We start from the raw sequence: 23,915 nt of genomic DNA on the forward strand, positions 1-23,915 counted from the left end.
CCTGTGATGTGTAGATTGCAATGGATTCTGTTCTCTGGGATATCTGTATTCTAACATCTTGAGGGAACCTAAGGGATGGGAGGGAGGTTGTAGTGAGACTGGATCCTGAAAAGACACACCTGGAAAGCTGCTGAATATTCTACTCCACCCTCAAACCACTAGGCTGGAGGGCACAGTGTGCTCTCCCACCAAGAACAGGACTCCCCTTCTCTCTTCTCATCCCTTCCCTCTTCCCCTCCCCCTAGGCACATTTCCATTACCTCCCTCACTCCCAAGCTCCAAAGGCTATTCCTTTACATCTATAACTTGCTTCCTAAGCCCACTCATTCTACAAATTACTTCCTCTACCTCTGTGATTTTATAACTAAATGTTCCCTTACAGTTTGAGTCTTGGCTCTGAATTCTTTCCCAGGCAGGACTCAAGTACCGAGATCGTTGAGCCCAGGTCCAGTCCAGCCCCACCCATCTAACACCCGTGCCATTCCCACCACCTACAACAATTACAGAAGAGTCAGCAGGCTGTAAAGTACAGCATAGGAAATATAATCAATAATATTGTAATAACTCTGTGTGGTGCCGGGTGAGTAATGGAAGTTTTGGGGGAACACATTGTAAAATATATGATTGTCTAACCACTACATCTGAAACTGTAACACAAAATAATACTGTGTAAACTGTAATTGAAAAATAAAATTTTTAAAATGTATAAAATAAAATAAAATTTAAGAAGTTGGTCTCTAGAAATAGGCCCTGGTTTGAGTAAGTAATAAAATCAGAAACATCCCCTTCAAGAGATCCCACAGGCCGTGTACCAGGAGCTTTGTGAAGGACCCACTGCAATGACAATGGGCAGCCAAATCCGCTCAGAACCACAGAAGGGGCTTATCCAGAGGTTTGACTCCTGAAGGAAATTCTCTAAGAAAAGGGCAGTGGAGGCCAAATTGCAAAATGTTTACAAACCCACAGTTTGCCTTGTATGAAGGGAAACCGCTGGAGGTGAGCAGCAGATGCAAGAACCCCATCATCCCTGCGGACCTCTGAAACAGGGAGGGGGAGGAGCCTGGGCCTAGAGCACCTCCAGGGGGGCTCCCAGATCCTGTATTTTCCAAGGGTGGGTGTGGGGCACACACTCACGTGGGAGGCTGAGAACCAAACACCAGGGGGCACCGTGCAGCCCAGGCCTTGGAGTCCCTGCTGTTCAGAGGAGGGTCTCTGAGCACTGCCTGAAGCCTCTCCCCACAGCCCACTGGCCAGCAGAGTGACTCTGGCCCCCTGTACCCCAAGCCTGGGAGTGGAGACAGATCCACACCCTCTCCAGCCCTGAAGTCGCTGGAAGAATGAGAAGGAAAGATGGGTGCATGGAGAAAAATGGAAATCAGTCTGTCCCACATATATGCCTGTGGAACAGACTGACTTCTGAAAAAAGGAAAAACTCACCCCAGTTCCTATGATTCTGGAGGGAAGTATGGGGACGACCACGTGGAACCCACAGAGAAACTCCTCACACCAAAGCACAGAGATGATGACTGAGAAATGGCAGGTGTCCACTCCAAGCTGGTCTCACAGTCTCACGTTTCAGGTTATCCGTGAGTCTAGAGAGAGTCCCGCCTGCCATGGGAGCCAGCACACACTGCCCCAGGGCAGCTCCATGTCTGGAGACGGAGGAAGGAGAGGCTGAAAGGTGCCTTGTAGCATCGGCTTCCTTTTCTTTCAACGCAGCCTGGCCCTTTCCAAGTCCACCCTAAGGCTTCATAGCGTAACTGGGAACCCAGACCTCTGTTTATTCTGCCGGCTCCCTAAGGTTTCAAGCAAACTTTAGCTTCGAATTTGTTTGTTTGGTCTGTGCCTGTTTTCTCGCCTGTTACTATGGTTTTTGTCTTATTTACCAAGAAAAGAGGAAATGGACATTTCCCTTGGTGCTTAGAAATGTGCACAAGAATAAGAAGGTGAGAACAAGCTACCTTAAAGTCGCACAGGATTTGAAGCAAATGGCGGTATATTGATCTTTGTCCATATAGAGCACATGTGTCAAACACAAGGCCCACGGGCCAAATCCGTCCCACCAGGCCTTGCAATGTGGCCCGCACCGTGCTGTCATCACTGCACTCCGCTGCGTTTCCATCACAATGACAGTTTATGACTGTTCAGTAAACCATTCGGCCCTCGATTTAGGCTGGATTTTAGATTTTGGCCCCTTCTCTGATTGAGTTCGACACCCCTAATATAGAGCAACCTATACAGGGAAAAGGCAATACATGTCCATCCCAACATTGGGAAAGGGGAAATTAGCTAACAGATTATTGATACTAATGCTGACAAAGTGGGAGAGAATCCACCAACGCCTTGGGCGTTTGCTGTTGACTAAAGCCCTGCGTTCTGTTTTGTTAATGAAAGGCGCTGCCTTCTTTACTGTGCTAGCAGGAAAGAGAGAGCACGGGCCACAACAGTCACTACACTCTGTAGAGGGTCCAACTGAAAGAAAGCAGATGGCCACTCCTGTCGCAGGAGCCACAGGATTTTATGGTGCATTTTCTCCTCATGGCTTCACTGAATTTCACTGAAATTCAAGCCCAGGGGCCAGTGCTTTCCAGAGCAGTATGAGCTCAGGGGACAGGAGGGAGCTGGGAGGAAGCGGGAGGTCTTAGTAAAAGGTGGGGCGGTCAGCTCTCTGCTTCAGGGGAGTGCCCATTGTCTCCTGAACCAGTAGCTTTCTGGGCTCCACCAAGCCTCATGATGGCCACACCATGTTGGTCTCTGTTGGTCAACAACCCAGTTTTTCCATGCCACCTCATTTCAATTCCTATCTACTGGGCTGAGCTCACTGTTTGAGTGAGGTTACCAGCTTGCAGTGTCCTTTATGGCAGCATCGACCATTGAGGACTTTGCATGTGAGATCCCCTGGGACAATCTGGCGCTAGGTAGCTATCCTACCATGTGTAGGAAAATAAGGGAATGAACCCCTAGAAAAGAAGTTCTCAACATGTGGTCTCTGGATCAGCAGCACCTGCACCAACTGGGAATTTGTCAGCAATGCTGGCTCCCAGGCTCACCCCAGACTTACTGAATCAGAAACTCTGCAGCTGGGGCCCAGCAATCTGTGTTTCCACAAGCCCTTTGAGAAATTCTAATGTATGCTGAGGTTTGAGAGTCACTGGTATAGAATAATCCTCAAATGTCTTCAAGCTCAATCAATACATAGAAACTGAATTGGGAAGGTAAAATTTACCCCTTTAAAAAAGACTTTGGACCACCCTGACCAAGTGGCTCAGTTGGTTGGAGCATCATCTAATAAACCAAAAGGTTGCAGGCTCCATTCCTGGTTAGGTCACATACCTAGGTTGTGAGTTCGATCCTCAGACGGGATCCTTCAGGAGACAACCGATCAATGTTTCTCTTTCACATCAATGTTTCCCTCTTTCTCTCTCTCTCCTCTGCTCTCTTCTCCTCTCCTCTCCTCTCCCCCCACCCCTCCTTCCTCTCTAAAATAAATAAAATCATATTCTCAGGTGAGGATTAAGATAATAATAAATAAGTAAGTGTAAAATCTCTTTAAAAAAAAAGATACTATGGACTAATATCCACTGATGAATGAATGGATAGACAAGCAATGGTAAATAAAGACAATGGCCTATTAGTCTCTAAAAGGTAGGAAAATGTGATGTGGGTTACAACATGGATGGACCTTGAAGACATGCAAAGTCAGGTAAGCCAGCCACTAAAGGACAAATACTGTAGGATTCCAGATATATGTGGTACCTAGAGTGGTCGAAGCCATAGAGACAGAATGTAGCAGAAGTCAGCAGGGGAGAGAAAAATGGTGAGGAATTTGTAAATGGGCACAGATTTTCAGTGTGGGTTGATAAAAATGTTCTGAAGATGATTAGCTGTGATGGTTGACAACACACACGTTCAATAGCTCGAAATAAGGAGAACAATCCAAAGATCCAATGCAAACACTCGTTCTTCTCTAAAACTGATTTAGGCCATAACATTTTTAAGAAATCATTTTTGTATTTCTATAAAATTTGAAAAATATTGCATCTTCAAAATGACAATAATCTGGTTATCAGAAAAACGGAGGCGCTGTGATATAAAAACTACTTTCTAAGATTTCATAATAAATTTAAAGACCTGAAAAAGATCAAATATTTAAAAACATATGCAATAAACCCACATGTACTCACAACCCAGCTTAAGAATAGAATGTTACCAAAGCCATACACCTTCCCGGCCCCTGTCCTCTCTCGAGGTTCAACCATCTGGTTACAATCTTATACTGTGACCCCCAATCTTTAAACATTGAGGTGGCAGGAAGTAGACCATATATTTAGGAAGCAATACAAATACTTGTGAAAAAAAATGAACGATGACTTGTTGCAGCGTTTTCATATTTTATAGATAAGTTTAACCCATTCGCAGAGATTTTAAAAGATGCTCCTCGAGCAAGTAAAATTTACTTCAGGAATGCAACAGATTTCCTTTGTTGGAAACCGTATAAATTTTCATAATGCTAAGAGGTCTAAGAAGCCAAAATGTTCATTGTAAAAAATACTCATAATAGATATGATGAAATATAACATGCATTTCTTATTAAGGGGAACAGTACCCACCATAAATCACCAGTCACAAATTTTTTTTGGTAAAACATGTGTTACAGTAACATAATTTGGCAGAATTCTAAAGCACCAGTTAAAGCGTTTATAAGAAATCCAATCTTATTTGTGAATGGTAAGCACTAGAAAATGTAAGAGAGTATGTTAACATTTATTAAAAACAAAAAATGCAGTAAGTTGGATGATGGTAAAACAAATTTAATAATTTTACCACATACCAACAATGACTAAGTAGAAAATATGATTTACTACAGTTTAAAAATATATTTTGTCAATTAAAAAATGAATACCTAAAAATAAATTTTAAAAATGACATGGTTTTATTGAAATAAATTTTTAAAATAGAAACACTGCATACTTAACAGCCAACCTCACTATGCTCGCTTCAGCAGCACATGTACTAACATTGGACCGATACAGGGTACACTAGCATGGCTCCTGTGCAAGGGTGACACAAACTGGTGAAGGGTTCCATGTGTTTACTTTCTAGAGATCTGCTCTAGCCTACACAGTATTAACAATCCAATCGGATGCACTTCAAAATTTGTTAAGAGGGTAAATCTCATGTTAAGTGTTCTTACTAAGAAAATACGAAACAAAACAAAGAAAACCCTAAAGGGACACAAGGGAATTTGGGAGGTGTTGGATATGTCTACCACTTGATTGTAGTAAAAGGTATCACGTGTGTTTGCACATGTCCAAACTCATCAGATTGTACACATTAAAAATGTGAAGTGCCAGGCTGGTTTGGCTCAATGGATAGAGTCAGCCTGTGGACAGAAGGGACCCAGGTTCGATTCTAGTCAAAGGCACATGCCCAGGTTGCAGGCTCAATCCCCAGTAGGGGGCATGCATGAGGCAGCCAATCAATGATTCTCATCACTGATGTTTCTTTCTTTCTCTCATTCTTCCTTCCTCTCTGAAATAAAGAAATATATATGTTTTAATTTGAAGTTTTTATATATCAAATAGAGGCCCAGTGCATGGATTCATGCACCAGTGGGGTCCCTCAGTGTGGCCTAGGGTGGGGATTGGCTGAAAGCACAGTCCAATGGCACCTGCTGCTTCTTCCTGCCATTCCTGCCTATTACTCCTGCTCATCCTGGCCCCGCAATGTGTGTTTTTTTCCCATTTCTTTTTCTGACGTTTCACTTTTAGTATATAGGAAAGCAGAGGATTTTTTAAAATTAATTTTGTATCCTGCAACTTTCATGTATTTGTTTATTGTTTCTAATAGTTGTGTGTGTGTGAAATTTTTAGGGTTTTCTATATACAGAACATGTCATTTGCAAAGAATACCACTTTTACTTCTTCCTATCCTATTTGGATGCCTTTTATTTCTTTTTCTTGCCTTATTGCTCTGGCTAGGACTTCTAGTAGTATGTTGAATAATAGTGGTGAAAATGGGCATCCTTGTTTTGTTCCTGATTTTAGAGGAAAATCTTTTAGTTTTTCATCATTGAATATGATAGTGCTAAGATTTGTCATATATGGCATTTATTATGGTGAGGTATGTTCCTTCTATATCGATTTTATTGAGTGTTTAATCATAAATGGATTTTTTACAGTATCAAATGCTTTCTCTACATATATTTTGAAGGTCATGTTACTTTATCCTTTCTTTTGTTAATGCGGTATCACAGTGATCAATGTGCATATGTTGAGTCGTTTTTGTGCCCCTGGAATGAGCCCTGCTTGATCATAATGTCTTTTTTAAAATTTTTTTAATGTATTGTTGTATTCCAGTTGCTAGTATTTTGTTTAGGACTTTTGCATCTGTATTCATCAGAGATATTGGTCTGCAGTTTACTTTTTTGTGTGTGTTACCCTTGCCAGGCTTTGGTATTAGAGTTGTGCTGACCTCAGTTGTGCTGGAAGTATTGCTTATTGAAATTTAAAACTAAAAATTCATCATTGTAGATAGGTTATTTAATAAGTGACATTACAAAGACTGATTAAGCATTTAGGAAATTATAAAGTTAAATTTATACTCCATACCCACACTCAAAATAAAATCCAATTGGCTTAAATATTCAAAAATAAAACTGAAAAAATAGAAATTAAAGAAGATAATATGGATAATCCTATCTATAATAAAATAGTGATATGCAAATTGACCATGCCTTCACTATAACCACAAGTCAAGCCCACTAGCCAATCAGTTTGCAAATTAACCTAACCAAGGTGGCTGTGGTCATGGAGCTACAGCAAGCAGGAGGCTTGGGTTTCCCTGTAAATGGAGGAAACCAAGCTTCCCAGCCATCCTGGCTGGCCCAGGCCTATAATCAAGGCTGCAAAGTTTCAATTATAGAAGATAAATAAATCCCAACAAAAATGGTGGCAGCCTCAGAGTTAGAGAGAGCAGACTTGAGATGCCCCTGGCAATGGAGAAAGCCAAGCTCCCATAGTCCTGGCCTGCCTTGGCCTCTGCTACAAAGTTTCAATTATAGAAGATAAATAAATTTTAACAAAAATAGTTGAAGCCACAAAGCAAGCAGGAGGCTTGGCTCCACTCAAGACTACAAAGTTACAATTATAAGAGATAAATAAATCCCAGATACCAGGGCCTCCACTTGGGTCGCCAAGGGGCATGGCTGGCCTAAAAACCACCACAGACCCCTTGCCCAGGCTGCCCCACACCCCAAGGGAATCCCCACTTTGATCTGGGACAGCCTTCAGGGCAAATAAGCTGGCCCCCACCCATGCACCAAGCCTCTATGCTATCTAATAAGAGTAATATGCAGATTGACCATCACTCCAACACACAAGATGGCTGCCCTCATGTGGTCAAAGATGGCTGCCCCCATGTGCACACAGGATGGTTGCCACAAGATGGCCAGCAGGGGAGGGCAGATGGGAGGGACCAGGCCTGCAAGGGAGGGCAGTTGTGGGCAATCAGGTTAGCAGAGGATGGCAGTTGGGGGGAACCCAGGCCTGCATGAGAGAGCAGTTGGGGAGGTGGTAGGGGGAAAGACCAGGCCTATAGAGGAGGGCATTTAGGTTTGACCAGGCCTGCAGGGGCAATCAGGCTGGGAGGGAAGCAGTTAGGTATCAATCAAGCTATCAGGAGAGTGGTTAGGGGGTGATCAAGCTGGCAGGCAGAAGCAGTTAGGGGCAATCAGGAAGGCAAGCAGGCAAGCAGTTGGGAGCCAGCAGTCCCTACCTGGATTTGGCCTACATGGGCAGTCAGACATCCCTTGAGGGGTCCCAGATTGGAGAGGGGGCAGGCTGGGCTGAAGGACAACCTTCCCCGTGCACAAATTTTGTGCACTGAGTCTCTAGTTTTTATATAACCTTGACCTGGAGATGGCTGTTCTTAAAGTGAATGAAGTGATTATCTTTTTTTTTTCTTTTTTTTTATTGTTTGAAGGATTACAAATAGTAGTACATATGTCTCCTTTTTCCCCCCCTTTTGACCTCCCCCCAGCCTCCCCTACTCCCCTGCATATACCTTCACCTCCCCCGCCCCATGTCTTGTATCTATTGGTTATGTTTATATGCATGTATACAAGTCCTTCAGTTGATCTCTTACAGCCTCCCCACCCCCAACCTCTCTTGCCTTCCCACTATATTTGACAGTATGTTCAATGGTTCTTTATCTCTTAATATGTTTGTATATTTTCAGAAAACTAGTCCAAGACTATGGGGATTCCTGCAACAGAGAAGAGTTGTCAGGTCTGCTCCAACCACGAAGACAAGAGGAGAAACAGCCCAGAGATGGAAGACCCTAACGACGCCTGGTCACACTAGCAGTCAGAGTTGTGTGTTGCTGCAGGTTGCCCAGGACCAAACCAGAGAGGGTCGAACCTGCATTGCCACCATCTGTCCATCATCCAGACATCTTTGCTGGCATGTACATATAAAGAACTATTTGACACTGAAACTGGGTCTCAGAACTGTTGGACACTAAAATTGGGACTCAAAAGTTTTTTGTTATTACATGTTTATTTCTAGTTTGCAGATGCAAGATTTTTTAAAGAAAAGAAATGGGGAAGTGGTTATCTTATGACATAAAATTTAAAAAGAAAATTTCTGTGTGTCATAAATTATTATACGATTACAAGACAAACAACATTGTATTTGGAACAAAAGTACAATGTAGATGTCTGCCAACAGCCTAATGTTCTCAAATTATAACGATATTTTAAAAATAAAATTATAAGATATATTGCTCTAGTGGGGAAATGAGCAAAGATAAAAAGAGACATTTCATACACGCACCCCTCACACTCATACTACACAGGGATCCTATTAACAAATTAAGTACTCAACCTCATTATAAAATAAAAATGCATATCCAAACCACAATGATACATAATTTGTAGCCTATTAAATTGTAATGATTAAAAAGAAAGAGAATACCCAGTGTTGATATGGTTGTAATATCATAAGGTACTTCTATTTACTTTTTAGCAAGTTAAGTACAAATTGCTACACATTTTGAAGTGTGTAATAAAAACTTTTTTAAATTTTTCAAATATTACAATAACAATTCTGCTTCTAGAATTTAATCCTAAAAAAAATCATCAAAATATGTTCACAAACACTCATGCTAGTTAGAACAATGCTGGAAACATGAATCAATTAATGTTTCTTAAATTAAAAACTATGAGCAAATGTATGAATGAATATACAGGAATACTTAAACTTGAGTTGTTGTTAGTAACACGAAAGCTGACTAAAAACAGCGGGATAGCCCTAGCCAGTTTGGCTCGGTGGATGGAGCGTCGGCCTGCAGACTGAAGGGTCCCAAGTTTATTCTGGTCAAGGGCACATGCCTGAGTTGCAGGCTGGATCCCCAGTGGATGGCATGTAGGAGGCATCAATAAATGGTTCTCTCTCATCATTGATGTTTCTATCTCTCTCCCTCTTCCTTCCTCTTTGAAATCAATAAATATATATTTTTAAATGATGAGATAATCATAGTATAGTCCAATAAACTAAGACAATGCAACCATTTTAAATGCTATTTTAGAATAATATTTAGTGTCATGAAGGAAGTATAAAATATATTATAAACACAACATTTATTGGCATCTAAATAAATAAAAGACAGCAGATGGATAGATAGATGATAGATAGATAGATAGATAGATAGATAGATGATAATTTTACAGGAAAAAAAAACAGATGGGTATACTCAAAAAAATTTACAGCTGTTATTCCTCAAAAATATGATCCAAATGTGATATTATAAAATTACTAATGTCTGAGCATTTTTTAGCTTCTTTTCTCTCATACCACTGAAGAGAATTCTAGCCTTGCCATTCCATCCCTTCCCAACACCCTGCTCTGAAAAAGGCTTTTCCACTAGATTAGGAGCTGTTTGGGCCATGAAGGAGGGAAGCCAACTGAGCTACACTACCCAGGGCAAAACAATTCTCTTCCAAAAAAGCATGAATTCGTGTTGATGCTCAAATTTAAATAATTTTTACTAAATTCTAACTTAATCTAGTTTTCTACATATTTTTTTTACTTTACCTGGTTTTAACAACCAAATTTTCTACAGCCAGTTTATAGTATGTTTAAATTGTAACATTATTTAAATATTAAGAACCTTAATTTTCTGAAAACTACTTAAAGATGCTTAAATTTGCAAATCCCCCACCTAGACTAAAAGTATCCCCCTATTTTCATAAACCTTTTATGCTCCATTCATCATCATTTTTCCATTCACAAAGCCAAATAGTATCCCTCCCCAAAAAATAGGATGAAAGGAATTAATAAAGATAAAAGCAGAAATTAATAAACCAGAAAACAAAAACAGAACAGCTGCTCAGTAAAACAAATGTCTAGGACTTCGAAAAGACAGACAAAATAGGTAAGCCTTTAGGAAGTCCAACTGAGGATAAAAGAGAAAAGACTGAATTAAATAACTTTTTACAATGAGTGAGGACATACCTGCACACAGATGGGATTTTTTACATTTTAAATGATAGATGTAGTTAATGGAAGGACACAGATTCTGGAGCCCAAATGCTGGGTTATGTCCTGGCTGTTTTTTGCTGTGGATCCTTAATAAGTTGCTTAACCCCTATTTGCCTATTTATTTATTTATTTTTCTTTATTGTTATTGTTGATACTATTACATATATCCCCATCCCCCCTTACTTCCCCTACACCAATCTCCCAGACCCCCCTCCCTCTGGCCATCACCACACTATTGCTCACTTATCTTTATGAGAAAGGAGCAGATATTTGTAGTACCTACTTCATGGAACTGTAGCAAGAGCTGAACGAGTTAATCCATGCAATACCCTTGAAATGGCATCAAAAATGTCGGCAGCACTCAGTGCTACTCTCAGACCTAACCTCTTTCTGGTAATTAGCATCTCTGTCCCCCCAGTTTGCAGTGACTCTAACATTCTGAAGGCATCCTTAACCCCTGTTGTTCTCTCAAAACCGATGTCCAATCCAGAAGTCAGTCTTGCTTTTTCTGCCTTCAGAACATATGAAGAATACCACTTCTCACCCCTCCATCACTATTAACTGTACCTCAAGCCACTTGCAGCTAGAAAGCTGATTGAAATAATCAATAATCCACAGCTTCCTGACTGATCATGCTCCTCTTCTCCCTCAGTCTATTTTCCATGTAGCTGCCAAAGTGAAAATTCTGAAAATATATAACACTGGTCCTTAGCTCAAGTGGTCCTCTAGCTCCCTTCTGTAGCCAGAGCTTAAAACTGCATCCCAAGCCTTATCTGATCTTGCTCTGTGGTATCCTATAATCTCATCTCTCACCACTCTTGTCTTCCTCACCCACTTCTCACAAAACATCCTGTTATCCTAGCTATTCCCCAAAATGTAGCCTGGCATTGCCTGATGGCTTTTATGCATTCTTTTCCATCCTCCTGGAATACTGTTTCCCCAGATAAATGTATGGATGCCTCTCTCTTTCCTTTGGATAGCTTCTTCAATGTCATTTCCCCAAATCGCTAAGGGAAGTACCCATTAATGGTAAAATATCTCAGCAAACTTGAAAGAGAAGGTTTCCTGACAAAGGTTATCTACAAAAGCTTATAGTAGACATACAAACATTTATTTATAAGTGTTAGTCTAAGGAAACATCAAGTTCACAGAGAGGTAGATGGATTTCTTTTCATTGTAGGAAAAAATTAAAAAGATAAACATTTATCATAAGGTGAATATTTCATACACTAGTATATGTTTTGCCAAATTTACAAGGAATGAAGTAGGTCGCCATTGTTACATGCAGACAGGTCTCCAAACATGCTGCAGGATAATTTTACAAGAATAAGTCTAATTACATAAAAATAATAATGAAGCAGGACCATCTATTTCACTTCACGTGACTGTAACTGAATAGAAGCGCTAAGGCAAGTTCTTCACCAAACAGATAAAGAGAGAAGAAATGGCAATGGAAAGCTCAAATAAGTTTTGAAATCTCTATTCAAAAATTTCTTATAACAAAAAGGTATTTATGAATTATTGGTGATGTAAACAAAGGACTAAATAAGAGGGGAATTTAAATAATAAAAAAGGAGCATATTGATCCTGTAATATAAGCATTCCACTTGGGCAAAAAAATGGGAAAGTGACATTTTCTCTAGGCTGTTTGTAGAAAGAGAAGCTCCTCATCCTGAACCTGAGTTAGGATACAGGGTCAGGAATGGAACTTGGGAGAGCAAGATGCCTCATTACCAGCTGCCCTGCATCCTGGACTCTTCAATAAATCGGTGGGATTGCCATTTATTGCTTATTACCAGCTGCCCTGCACTTTGCTTACCACCTGTATCTATTGGAAGCAGGGAGCAGGGAGGGTGCTAAGGGTTCTGCTGGCTGGGGACATGACCAAGTTGGCTACAGCCTTATTGCCTCCTAGGCACGCCGTCAAATGAGCCCCACCACTTGCGGGAGCCCCAGCAGGAAGCTGGGCTGAGGATGGGAGATGCCCCACCACTCCCTGCAGGTATCTGACAAGGCACCAATCACTCTCAGCAATGTTTCTGGAACCTTTCCCAGATGCATGACAAATGCCACCCCAGTGAGAAAACTGCAGTCTGCCAAGCATAGCCAGCTCTCCAGAATCTCAGAAGACTTGCAGATAAGCCAAAACTAAACCCTAAGCTCTAAAGCCACAATCAACCATTTTATTTTCCTCACACTAATACGGCATGGCAGTGTACCTTTCTGGAAGTTTTGTTTGTAGCTATCCATCTCACTCTGTCTCTTATCAAAACGTTTCATCAGAGTTTCTCAATAGTGATTTAAATAACTCTTATCTGACCATCATTGTAAACTGGATCATGCAGCACACCCTGTATAACACTTCAGGTTAAAATAAGATCTATTTGTTAATAGCCCTCCTACGCTATTGATTTCAAAATTACCAAATCCATCCTTTCTCTTGCCTTTAAAATGTTTCCCTTAGTCCAGTCTACTTTCCAACATCACTTCTAAGCAAATAGCCTTGAACATCTACCTTAAAACATAATTCACCACTTCTGCAAAACCAAGACTTATTTATTTTAATTCCTTAACTCATCTGATTTATTCAGGGTTGAGTTTGGACTTAACTTGCTCACTTTCCTAAACGTGGGGTCTAGCAAGATCGTAGTGTAAAGTGGGATGGGAGGCACATGGCAGTGGCTAAGCAGCATTTTTATGTAGCTCCGAACAAGTGAGTGGCCTGAAAAAGTTTGCTTTTTTTTTTTTCTTCTTCAATTTTAACGTTTGCTCTTCAAGGGACCAAAAATTAGTTTTAGGAGTAACAGGGGCAAAGGAGGAGTAACAATTTCTTTAAGAAGCGAGCACAGAAAGAGCCAAAAAAGAGAGTGAAGAAGAGAAGGAGGTGGGAAGGAAAGAGAAGGGAAGAAGGGGGGGGGGGAAGGGAAGAATACAAGGAAGGAAGAAGGAGGAAGAGAGGGAAAGGAAGAAAGAAGAGAAAGCATAGCTAAAATTACTCTACTCTTTTCACTCATTCTGCTTGGTATTTAGCCAAGAATCAAGCAAAAGGTGGTGTCTCCTTATCAATCAAATATCGGGCTGCATATTCTTGATTACATTACTGAGTGTATGGTTCATGGTGCCAAAATATTACTCAACCAAGCTTGGTGCCTCCCCCACCCCCAACACCACCTTTAGCTGAATGACTTTGAACAGCACAGCAGACAGGTGTTCATTCCCCAATGTGCTCTCCACTCGCCCTTGGTTTTGTAACATCAGTTGTGCTTTAGGAAATCATTCCAGTGGCAGGAATGAGGTAAGTATTGATTGATCAAAGCCAAACTCAGTAACCCACCAGATTGTTTGAGGGACTCGGACTGAAGCCAGGAGGATGCAGATGATGGGAAAAACAAGCAGTGCCAATGATGACTTCACCATAAACACCCTTGAAATGTGGTCCCCCACTCTTGGACCTGTCTGCCAGAAACAGGAGGGGATTTGCAGACAATGGGGAGCACTGAATTCACTGTAACCATTCCTCAGAGGTTTCTGACTCATTGAACGGAGATTAAAATTGGTGAGTAGAAGTCAGAGGTCTCAAGGAAATCATAATATCCCGATAATGGCATTGACACTAAAAACAGTCAATGATTACCCGGCCAGCATAGCTCAGTGGTTGAGCATCAACCTATAAACCAGGAGGTCACAGTTGGATTTCCCATCAGGGCACATGCCCAGGTTGCTGGCTTGATCCCCAGAGGCGGGTGTGCAGGAGGCAGCCAGTCAATGATTTTCTCTCATTATTGATGTTTCTGTCTCTCTCTTACTCTCTGTGAAATCAATAAAAAAATATTTTTAGTAATAAAGAAATAAAGAAAAAGAAATAGTCAGCGATCAACCACCAGGTGTTTCTGAGCACTGCCCATCGCCGGCCTGGAAGCAAAGACACGTGTGGGTCAGCGCTGGGACATACGATCAGTCACCTGGAGTGACAGGTGAGGGAGTTTTCGCAGACCTGTTTGGCTGAATAACCAAAAACCAAAACATAACCTATGTCCTGACGGACCCACTGAGCATGCCAGGCAGGGGTGCTGCCTCTCCCTCTCCCCGGACCTGGGTCAGCAAATCCCCACCATGTGTTTGCGTTAGATGTGCAGCAGCTGACACTTGGCAGAGCAGGACTTTGAACAGTTCCCTTTGGTGGCAGAGAGAGTGGAAAATTCCCTAGATCGTGTTTGGCAGGCAGCAGCCCAGGCCGGGTCACAGGAGGTGCAGGTGAGCCGAGGGAGGCGCAGGCAGCTTCACCAGGCTATGCTCAACCCCTGCACAGCAAGCAGAGATGTCCTGCAGCAGGGAGCCCCAGGAAGTGCTGGCCAAGGGGAGTAAAGGGCCAAGGTAGCATTTCAGACATACAACCAACCTGATACGCCGCTATTGTCCAATAGGCACCTGTTACTTATCAGGAAGGTGTGACAGGTATGATGCTAATAATCATTTCAAGAGTGACTTCGTTTGCTTCACCCAATTTCCATCTGTAGTCATATTTTTTAGCACCAATTACTGATGGATATGGGACCATTTGGAAATGGGTTCTCTTCATTGTTCAGTGTCCTAGAACCCCCACGTGGAAACGGGGGGGGGGGGGGAGCAGTGCGTGGGATTGGTCTACCTGGCATCAGTGGACCAATGTTCCAATCTTCTCCTGAAGGTGGGAGGCTAAGCTGGTCTTGGAGGGGGCCTCTGGGCCAGCAAGCTCAGGCCAGTGCCTGGGAGACAAGGGTTCAGGTGGCGCACCTGAGCCAGCGGGCTGAGCCAGGCTGGGGCTGCAGAGCCTGGAGTTGATGGAGGACCAGCAGGAATGACGAATTAAAGGAATCATCTGGAGACACCGCCAAGCCCAGCAAGCAGGAGGACATTTCAGGTGAGCGCTGTGGTCTGTCCCAGCTGCCGGCTTGACAAAGCTCAGAGGCCAGCAGCTCAGGCCTGGTGCCCACCAAAGCGTGATTTGTGCACATGTTTTTCTTTAGACCAGACTGAGCACCTCTTCAAAGAAGACTTTCTTATTTATCTTGCATCCCCAAGCCACCTGCACATTAATTCACAATCCTGGGTGTGTCTCAGTTATATGGTATTAAAAAGCTTCTTTCTCCCACAGACAGAAATAAACTAAAGGCGAGTCCAGGTCGGGGCAGTGTTTGCAGCTTGAAAACCACAGGTAATGCTCACTCCCCTTCACCTCACACAGGCCATCAGCCTGGCTTTACTCCAAGTCCTCACCAGGTCCTTCTCTCCTAGAAGTGGGCTCTGCATTCTCAGGCCCTGGCCCCCTCAGCCTCTGGGGACCTCTGCACTCTGAAGGGCTGGCTTCCTTTAAAAAGAGCCACATCCCTTGCCTAGTCGCAAATCTCAACCGCCCCAGAGCGCAGCTTTATACACACATTCCAGAGCACTGCACACGGCTTTCTGCCAGAGAGAAAAGTAGCAAAGGGGGTTTCCCATCTCTGCCCTGGCGTAGGGACAGCTCTGCTCCACTGGGCGTGCAGGTCTGAAGGTGTGACAGCCGTGAGAGCACTGAGAGAGCGGGTCTGTCCCCTGTCACCTGTTGCTGCCCCTCCCACCATAGCGACCTCTGAGACACATGAGGGGGAACCTCAAAGTCACACATTCTGGTGAGTGCACACCACCCACAGCAACTTCAGGGCAAATTACTACGTTCTTTTACCAACTTTATTGAAGGAGGAGTAATCTATATAAAAGGCTAATATATTAAGTGTCTGTCTGGGTAATGACATCACATAGCAAAGCCCAGCTTCCTCCTCCTAGAGATTAGCCTTCTTGGAGTTTCTTCAGCCCAGGGACATGACTTGCTTTATAGCCAGGTGGAAACGTTTTACACTTTAACCAAATCTCTGTGAAGTGTTTTCCTATGCCTCATCTCATTTGATCCTCACAGAAGTCCTGGAATAGGTAGATAGAAGACTCGGTGGAATCCTATTTTCTTTTCATTAGCCAGAAAATGGAGATTTAGAAAGCTTAAAAACTTGACCTGACTGAAAAGAAGTAAGAAATGGTGGATCTTGAAAATGATTTCAGGTCTTCTCACTGCGCAGAATATAGTCAAACACTGCTGCAGTTAAATATTTTACCCTATGTTCTTCCTGCTCTATCTACAATATTAATCTGCTTCGTATTGATATTTACTGCTGTGTTGCTAACAATTACCTGAAAGAGAAGTTGGGGTGCTTCACTGGGCTGGATAAAGTTTAGCTAAATCAGAAAGCAGGTCTAATCAAGCAAGTTTATTCTATATCTATAAAAGGCCAAGTGACTCACACATGCACAAATCATATAAAGCTTTCACTGCCACCAATCACACGTGTGTTTCCATCTGTCATTGTCAATCATGAATTTGTTTGACACTTCTATGATAAAGGGCAAATAGTGATATTAACATATTTCTTCTATTTCATTTTATTTCAATGTGCAGGAATTTGTGCACTAGGCCACTAGTTTACAGATAATAAAATAGACCATATTAACTACATGGCAAGGTGAGTTTTGACAAACATATGCTTGTGCTAGAAGCAACATAACCAAGACAGAGCACACATGTGGCTGTGAGTGGTTCCTCACGTCCCTTTGCAATCTACCCACACTGCAGCCTCAGCCCCAGCAACCACTCTGTCTTTCCTACAGCATCATGCAAATAACATCCTACAGTATGTACTCTTCTATGTCTAGCTGCTTTAGCTCAGCCTTACTCATCTATGCTCTCACTTGTAATAATGGGTGGTCCCTTGGTGAGCCCTAAGCAGTTAATGGTACAGACGTAGCAGAATTTCTACTGCTTGATGGCCCTTTGGGTTGCTTCCTGCTTGGAGATGTTATTGAGTAAGTATGCTATAAACATTCATGTGCAAACACGTGCACATTTTCATGTCCTTGGGTAAATACCTGGATGGAATTGCTGGGTCATATGCTAAGTGTGCATTTAACTTTATAAGAACTTATTACTGTTCTCCAAAGCAGCTATGCTGTTTGCATTTCCACGGTAAACTGTGAAGGCTCAGGGTGTTCTGGGCACCTGTCAACCCTTGGTGTTGTCTGTCTTTCCTTTAAGCCAGTGTCTGGTTTTAAGTTATACTTCCCAGATGCCTAATAATGTTAAACACTCTTTTATGTTCTTATCGATCACTTATGCAGCTTTTTTGGGTGAAATGTCTGTTTAAATTTTTGAGACAAGTCATTTTTTAAATGCCTTGGATCTGATGGGAAGACTCTGGATTGAGGGCCAAAGGACTAAGGTGTAAATCTTAGCCCTGTAAGTGGCCATGTTGTTTTCAGAAACAATTCACAGACTATAGGTATCAGTGTCTTTCTGTTACAACAGGGCGAATGAGAGAATGACTAGATTATCTTTAACCCTTTGTACACCATAAGCATCTATAGACGCAAGCGGAGGACCTTCCCCTCATGCCACACGCGTCTATAACCGAAAACCTTGCATATCAACTGTGGTTGCCCAATTTTAAAATCAGACGTGTTAGTGACACCTCTGGGTTTGTAAAGAAAATTATGGTAAGTTAAATTCATTAATATTTCAGGACATATGGGAGAAATTCCAGTATCTTCCCATTTTGGACCTGTGGCAGTTAGCTGGTTAAAGTCTTCCCCCCCCCCCCCTCCCAGCCAAGACTAGGACTAAAATCTCTATTTCTTCCTTAGAAGACAGACATACACACCCATGATGCTCAGAGAAACACACAGTAGCAAACATGAAAGCAGAAAGGGACGTGGGAGATCACATTCAGATCCCGCCTGAATTCCATGCCAAGAGCTTTTCACGCTCTAGTGCATGCACACCACGCACAGCGACTTGGGGGCAAATCATTACTTTCTTTTACCTGCTTTACGGAGGGAGGTATAATTTACAGATAATAAAACAGGCCCGTTTTAATTGCACAGCACGAGAGTTTTCACAAACGTGTGCCTGTGTACTAGTTAATGGTATAGATGCAACTAAACCCAGTCCCCTGGTTCTAGCAACAACTGATAGAAGAGTCTGAGAAACAGGCATATATTCCCTCTCTGATTTAAGAGGAAATCCCTTGGGAAAAGATCTGGGCAACGGGACTTTGCGTCTTTTCTTTGCTTGTTTTTTAACTAAACATTAGGACTTTTTCTTTGGTGGCCCTAGCATTCACATGACAGTGGACTGGAGTTAAACCTGAAGGGCCTGGAGGGGTTCTGAGTGCAGGCATCTGTCTGGGGGAGCGGGTACCCTGGTCGGGCAGGTGTGTTCCCACTAAGACAAATCCAGTGTCCCAGCCCATGCGGCCTGTTAACAGAGCTCTGGCTGCTATAAACATTGCCGTGCAAATTACACATGCGCTCTGGTCTATGGAGTGAGTTCCGTAAACGGACAAGTACTTAGGGGAAAGGTATATTCCTCTGTAATTGCAGCACGCCATTCCCATGGGTGTTAATGTTTACAGAAGGATCGTTAACTTTGCATAGGATCTGGCATCACAGGGCTGTATGTGCCGTTCAGCTTCACAGCCAAAGAATGCATGTCCGTGGCCGCCAATGTGTACCAGTGCCTGGGGGATAATTGCAGCTTGTTCTCGGGGCTGGGGTAGGGTCCCTGGACCTAGTGTGCATGGCCTTGAGTCCCCTGATTGCTCAACCAAGACCTGGAGCTTCACTCTCCCTGAACAACCCCAATTAATGGGCTGTGATGATTGGTCCCACACTGGAATTCTGTTCTGTTACTTGAGCAAACAGCAAGCCATGTAGTTACACATTTGTTTGTAACTTTCCAAGACCCCCTAGGAAAGAAGGTGCCATTGTTAACCTTGGAAACAGAACCCAGACACTGAGAGGCTTGGAGATTGTTTCAAGTAACACAGAGATGCTTTTCATCAAGCACTCAAGGGCTAGAAAGTGGGAGGATGTGTTCCAAAAGTTTGCAATCTATAGTTTTTAGATAGACAAGGCAGGCATACAGGAAAAATTCAATCAAATATTGTATGTACTATTTCCCTACTGGAGGGTGTAGAGGTTAGTCCATGAGAGATACGGAAGTGGACCAGGCCTGGATAAAGGGAAGAAAACTTCCTGAAGGAGATGGAACTGGGCATGACTCTGGATGGACACTGGGGTTTGGCTAGCAAGCAGATCAGATGGAAATGTGTAGGGAGTTCAGATTGGACTGAAGCAGAGACTGAAGTCAGGGACAGAAAGCATGGGTCATGCCCACAGATGCTGGGCACAGGAGAGAACTAAGTGGGTTGCCATGTGTTGGTTGGTTGTTCAATATCTTCTTAACTCACTACAAAACCCAACGTCCTCACAATGGCCCTACACTGTTCGCCCCTCCGCCCTTTTACGTCTCTGATCTCAATATCTATTCCTTTCTCTTCTGGTCACTCTACTCCAATTATAGTAATATTCTTGTCCTTGCAACACCAGAGGCAACTTTCCACTCTGGCACCTTTGTAGTTTCTGTTCCCTCTGCCGGAGATGCTCTTCCCACTGATATCCACATGGTTTCATCTCACCACTGTCATTTAAATGTCCCTCTGTTCCTGGCCCTTCCATAATAACTCGATTTAAAATTGCAATAGCCCCTCACCTTTCACTCTTTCTGTTCTCTTTCTCAGGTTCATTGTTTTCCTTGAGTATGTCATTATCTGACATGTATACACTCACTTTATTTGTTGTCTATCTTCTCTCATTAAAAATAAACTCACAAGGTCACAGGATTTTGTCAGTTTTGTTCATTGATGCATCTTCAGCGCCTAAAATGACCTCGAGATGCTCAATAAATATTTGCCCCATAAGTGATTTTTTAAAAACACTGATATGATCAGGGGCTGTTGTAAGTGCACCAGGGACACATTCATATGGCAGAATATGCATTGCACTGAGGCAGTGAGAAAAAGATATGTGATTTTGGCAGCCACCATTATCAGACAGGTTAGGGCAGGTATTAGTTGGCACTCCTTTGTTGCAAGAAGCAAAACTTAAACCTGGCTTAGGTTAAAGGCAGTTAACTGAAAAGGTTCAGGAGTGCCCAGAACTGATGAAAGGCCAGAAGACAAGACAAGAAGAAGAAGAAGAAGAAGAAGAAGAAGAAGAAGAAGAAGAAGAAGGAAAAGAAGAAGAAGAAGAAGAAAGCAGCCCTGGAGACCAGGGATCAGAGGCATGACAACTGCATGGAGCAGCGAGAGTGTGGTCAGAAGGCAGCAGGTGAGTGGAATGACCACAGGTGAGTGGAATGGAATACCAACACTGTTCAATTTTTTTGTTCCTTTGCTAAATAACTAAATTCCATCAAAGGAGCATCCTGTTGGCCTAGATTGAGTCATATGCCTGGCCCGTCCCTTCCTCATAAAGATGTATTGTGTTTTGGTGGTCCCACATCCATTATCTTTTCCTAACATCGTCACTCACATCATCATTGTTTTTTCCCCCCACTATATTGAGTTTAGTATGATTCTAATCACAAATTTCTCTCTCCTCTGCCAAGGAGCTGAGCTGCTTTTCTTGTCTTTGCTTTTACTCAGAAGGTATAACCTGGGGAATTGAATAAAGAAAGAGATTTTATTATGGTGACCTTTTGAGAGCTTAAAAGTAATGAAAAAAATTGAAGTACAATAGACATTAGTGTTTACAAACTACATATACTGTCTCACTTGAGTTGCAATATTTCTGTAAGGTAGATAGGTATTACCTTCATGTTATAAATCCACAAACTAGCATAGGAAGAGCTTGAACAATTTATTCAAATTCATCATGCCAGGTCTGTTTTAACATTAAATTCTATTATAAATGACCAGCATTTATGACCACTTGTTATGTATTAAGCAATATTATGCAGATCACACGTATTAATACTATTAATTCTCACAGCAACCCTAAGGGTGAATACTAATATTCTAGTTAGTAGATGAAACTGAAGTAGGTCTATATATGTAACTTGCCCAAGGTGACATATTTATAAAGTGCTGGAGCCATTTTCCTATCTCTGGACCTGTCCTCCAACTATTATGCTAGACCACCTCTCAAGGTAAGTAAATGTCAACAGATATATGTGACATCAACACTATTTATGTTCAGCCAAAATTCCAGAAAAATTTATGCTTGTGTGCTTCAGATTTACAGATTTCAAGAATGCACAGTGCCTCTTCCATGGTCTCATTCAATAAATATAAGTTGAATAAATGTCTTTTCCTTATAACTTTTTGCAGCAATAGGCTTGGTTTTTCAAGTAGCATTGCAGATGCTAAAACTTAGAAGGACGTTTCATTCTAATACGGTTGGTACATTTGTTTCTACTTGATGTCCATACACTGGCACCCAAGAGAGTCAGGCCACTTCTATGACTTCCTTTCATTATGCTGATTCCTGAAGCATGACATGCCTAGGAAAGAAACCTAGGATATCTTCATTCTCTGATATTCTGTACTTTGTTTTGTTCCAAGTTGTCAATTTTTGTCAAATAGAAAAAAAGTCTTCTGATCTGGAAAATAATCGAGTTGCACATTCTTTCTCCTATCCCAGTGGAGATAGGAGAAACTGCAGCTTGAGAGCCACATGCAGCTCTTTGGCCCCTTGAATTTTTAGCAAAGGCCATCTTAGGAGTACCCTAATTAAGTTAATAACAATGTACCTTCCAATATAGTTTAAGTTTACACAATTTGGCTCTCAAAAGAAATTTCAATCATTTTACTGTTGATAGTTGACTATGTTGACTAATGAGTTTGCCAGCCACTGTCTATCCCAATGGATACACTGACATAGCAACTTTGCAAGCTCACACTCATGAGTGTCCTCATCTGTGGGTGTCTTTTGCTTATGAAAATTGAAGTGAGGAAGAAAAAAATTTATTTTTTTAAGCAATTAAATATTTGTTCTTTTTAGCATCATGTCACATTGGCCATAAAACAGGAATGGCACAAAGGAGTCATAATAATGGCACAAACTCAGGAGATAATCAAGGTGAAAAACAAATTGATTCACACTGAGTGCTCACTAGTTGTCTATACCAGGCACTTTGATGGACTCTGGGAATGAAGAGATAAACAAGACTTGACCCCTACTTCTTGAGTGTGCTGCTGCTTCTCTTTCCAAAGTTCAAGTTGGTCTGTATATGAAACATACATTTTCTGGAATATTTTTCAGGAGAAAGTTCCAACAAAGTGAATTTGACTCAGAACTACTTGATCTGGAAGTTGGAAAGCCAAACAGGAAGCTACAGTGAGTGAATATCCATGAGAAGCTGTGGGGTCTGGCAGAAAGATACTCGTGGAAATGAGAAATGAAGACGATGTGAAAGACACTAGACAAAGGCCTCATCACCCCAGTGGTTCTCATCACCCCAAATTCTTCAGTAGATGCCTGGCATCGTGTAGGCCTGTGAAAAGGCTTCACAAAGAACCAGGCATGTCCAGGCACAACCTGACTGGTAGGTGATTAAATAAATGTTTGGATTATTATATTTATTTAAGAAGCTGCAAATGTACTAAATGATCCAATGAATAGATAATATTATCAGGAGTAACTTTCAAAAGTTATGTTTCCAATAGTAGTTATATTTCAAAGAGATATAACTGCTGATCAATGGAAGAGGAAAGCTGAAATGTGGAAATTCACTAACCCTATCCCATCCTAAGCTTTCTGAAAGGACTCAAAGTATGAGCATGTCAGCAACTGCTTGGATGACAAGATCAAGTCATTTATCTACATTCAGATTAAATACCAAGCATCACTTTAAAACATGCAAGTCCATAAATTCAGTGTAGGTTACACCAATCTCACTTACTCACCCTTGAATACAAAGCAGCTTGAGCAGGCTGACCGGCATGGCTCAGTGGTTGAACATTGACCTATGAACCAGTAGGTCACAGTTCGATTTCCAGTCAGGCCACATGCCTGGATTGGAGCAGATGTTATCCTTATGCTGAAGGAATGGAATTAAGAATGGAGAAAAATAAAGCAAACAAGTGTGGAGAGATGGCAATGCCCTAGGAGAGGCCAGAGAACACTAACTCTAATTCAAGATTTCCATGAAAATTTTAGTTGTACTTTCTGTGTGTGAAGTCACTGACTGTAAATCCAAGTCATTAAGATTTTCATATGCTAAAATGTAATTTGAGGGTGACAAGTACTCTGCAGTATCAAGTTGATAGATAAACTATGAGAAGACCGGACTTGGGGTATAATGTACAAGGACAGTTTTACTTCAAGTATACATTGGGTTTATTTTTGGAAAAGCACGTGAATTTAAGTTAGAGAAAAACACTCTCAATAAGAGTCCCAGATTTTATGAGTAAACCATTCCATCTTCAGCCCTGAAGTTTCACACCTCCATGGGCTCTCTAAATATCAACA

At 41.9% G+C, this 23,915-nt stretch overlaps 1 non-coding gene across 1 annotated transcript; it reads left to right on the forward strand.

The window, feature by feature from the left end:
• The first annotated feature begins 4,989 nt into the window (after positions 1-4,989).
• Positions 4,990-5,094, forward strand: LOC118727062. Its single transcript, XR_004990478.1, has one exon. It is a non-coding gene; the product is annotated as a U6 spliceosomal RNA (small nuclear RNA).
• Positions 5,095-23,915: the final 18,821 nt, after the last annotated feature.

The sequence above is a fragment of the Pipistrellus kuhlii genome, unplaced genomic scaffold (assembly GCF_014108245.1).
Source record: "Pipistrellus kuhlii isolate mPipKuh1 unplaced genomic scaffold, mPipKuh1.p scaffold_m20_p_23, whole genome shotgun sequence".
Lineage (NCBI taxonomy): Eukaryota > Metazoa > Chordata > Mammalia > Chiroptera > Vespertilionidae > Pipistrellus > Pipistrellus kuhlii.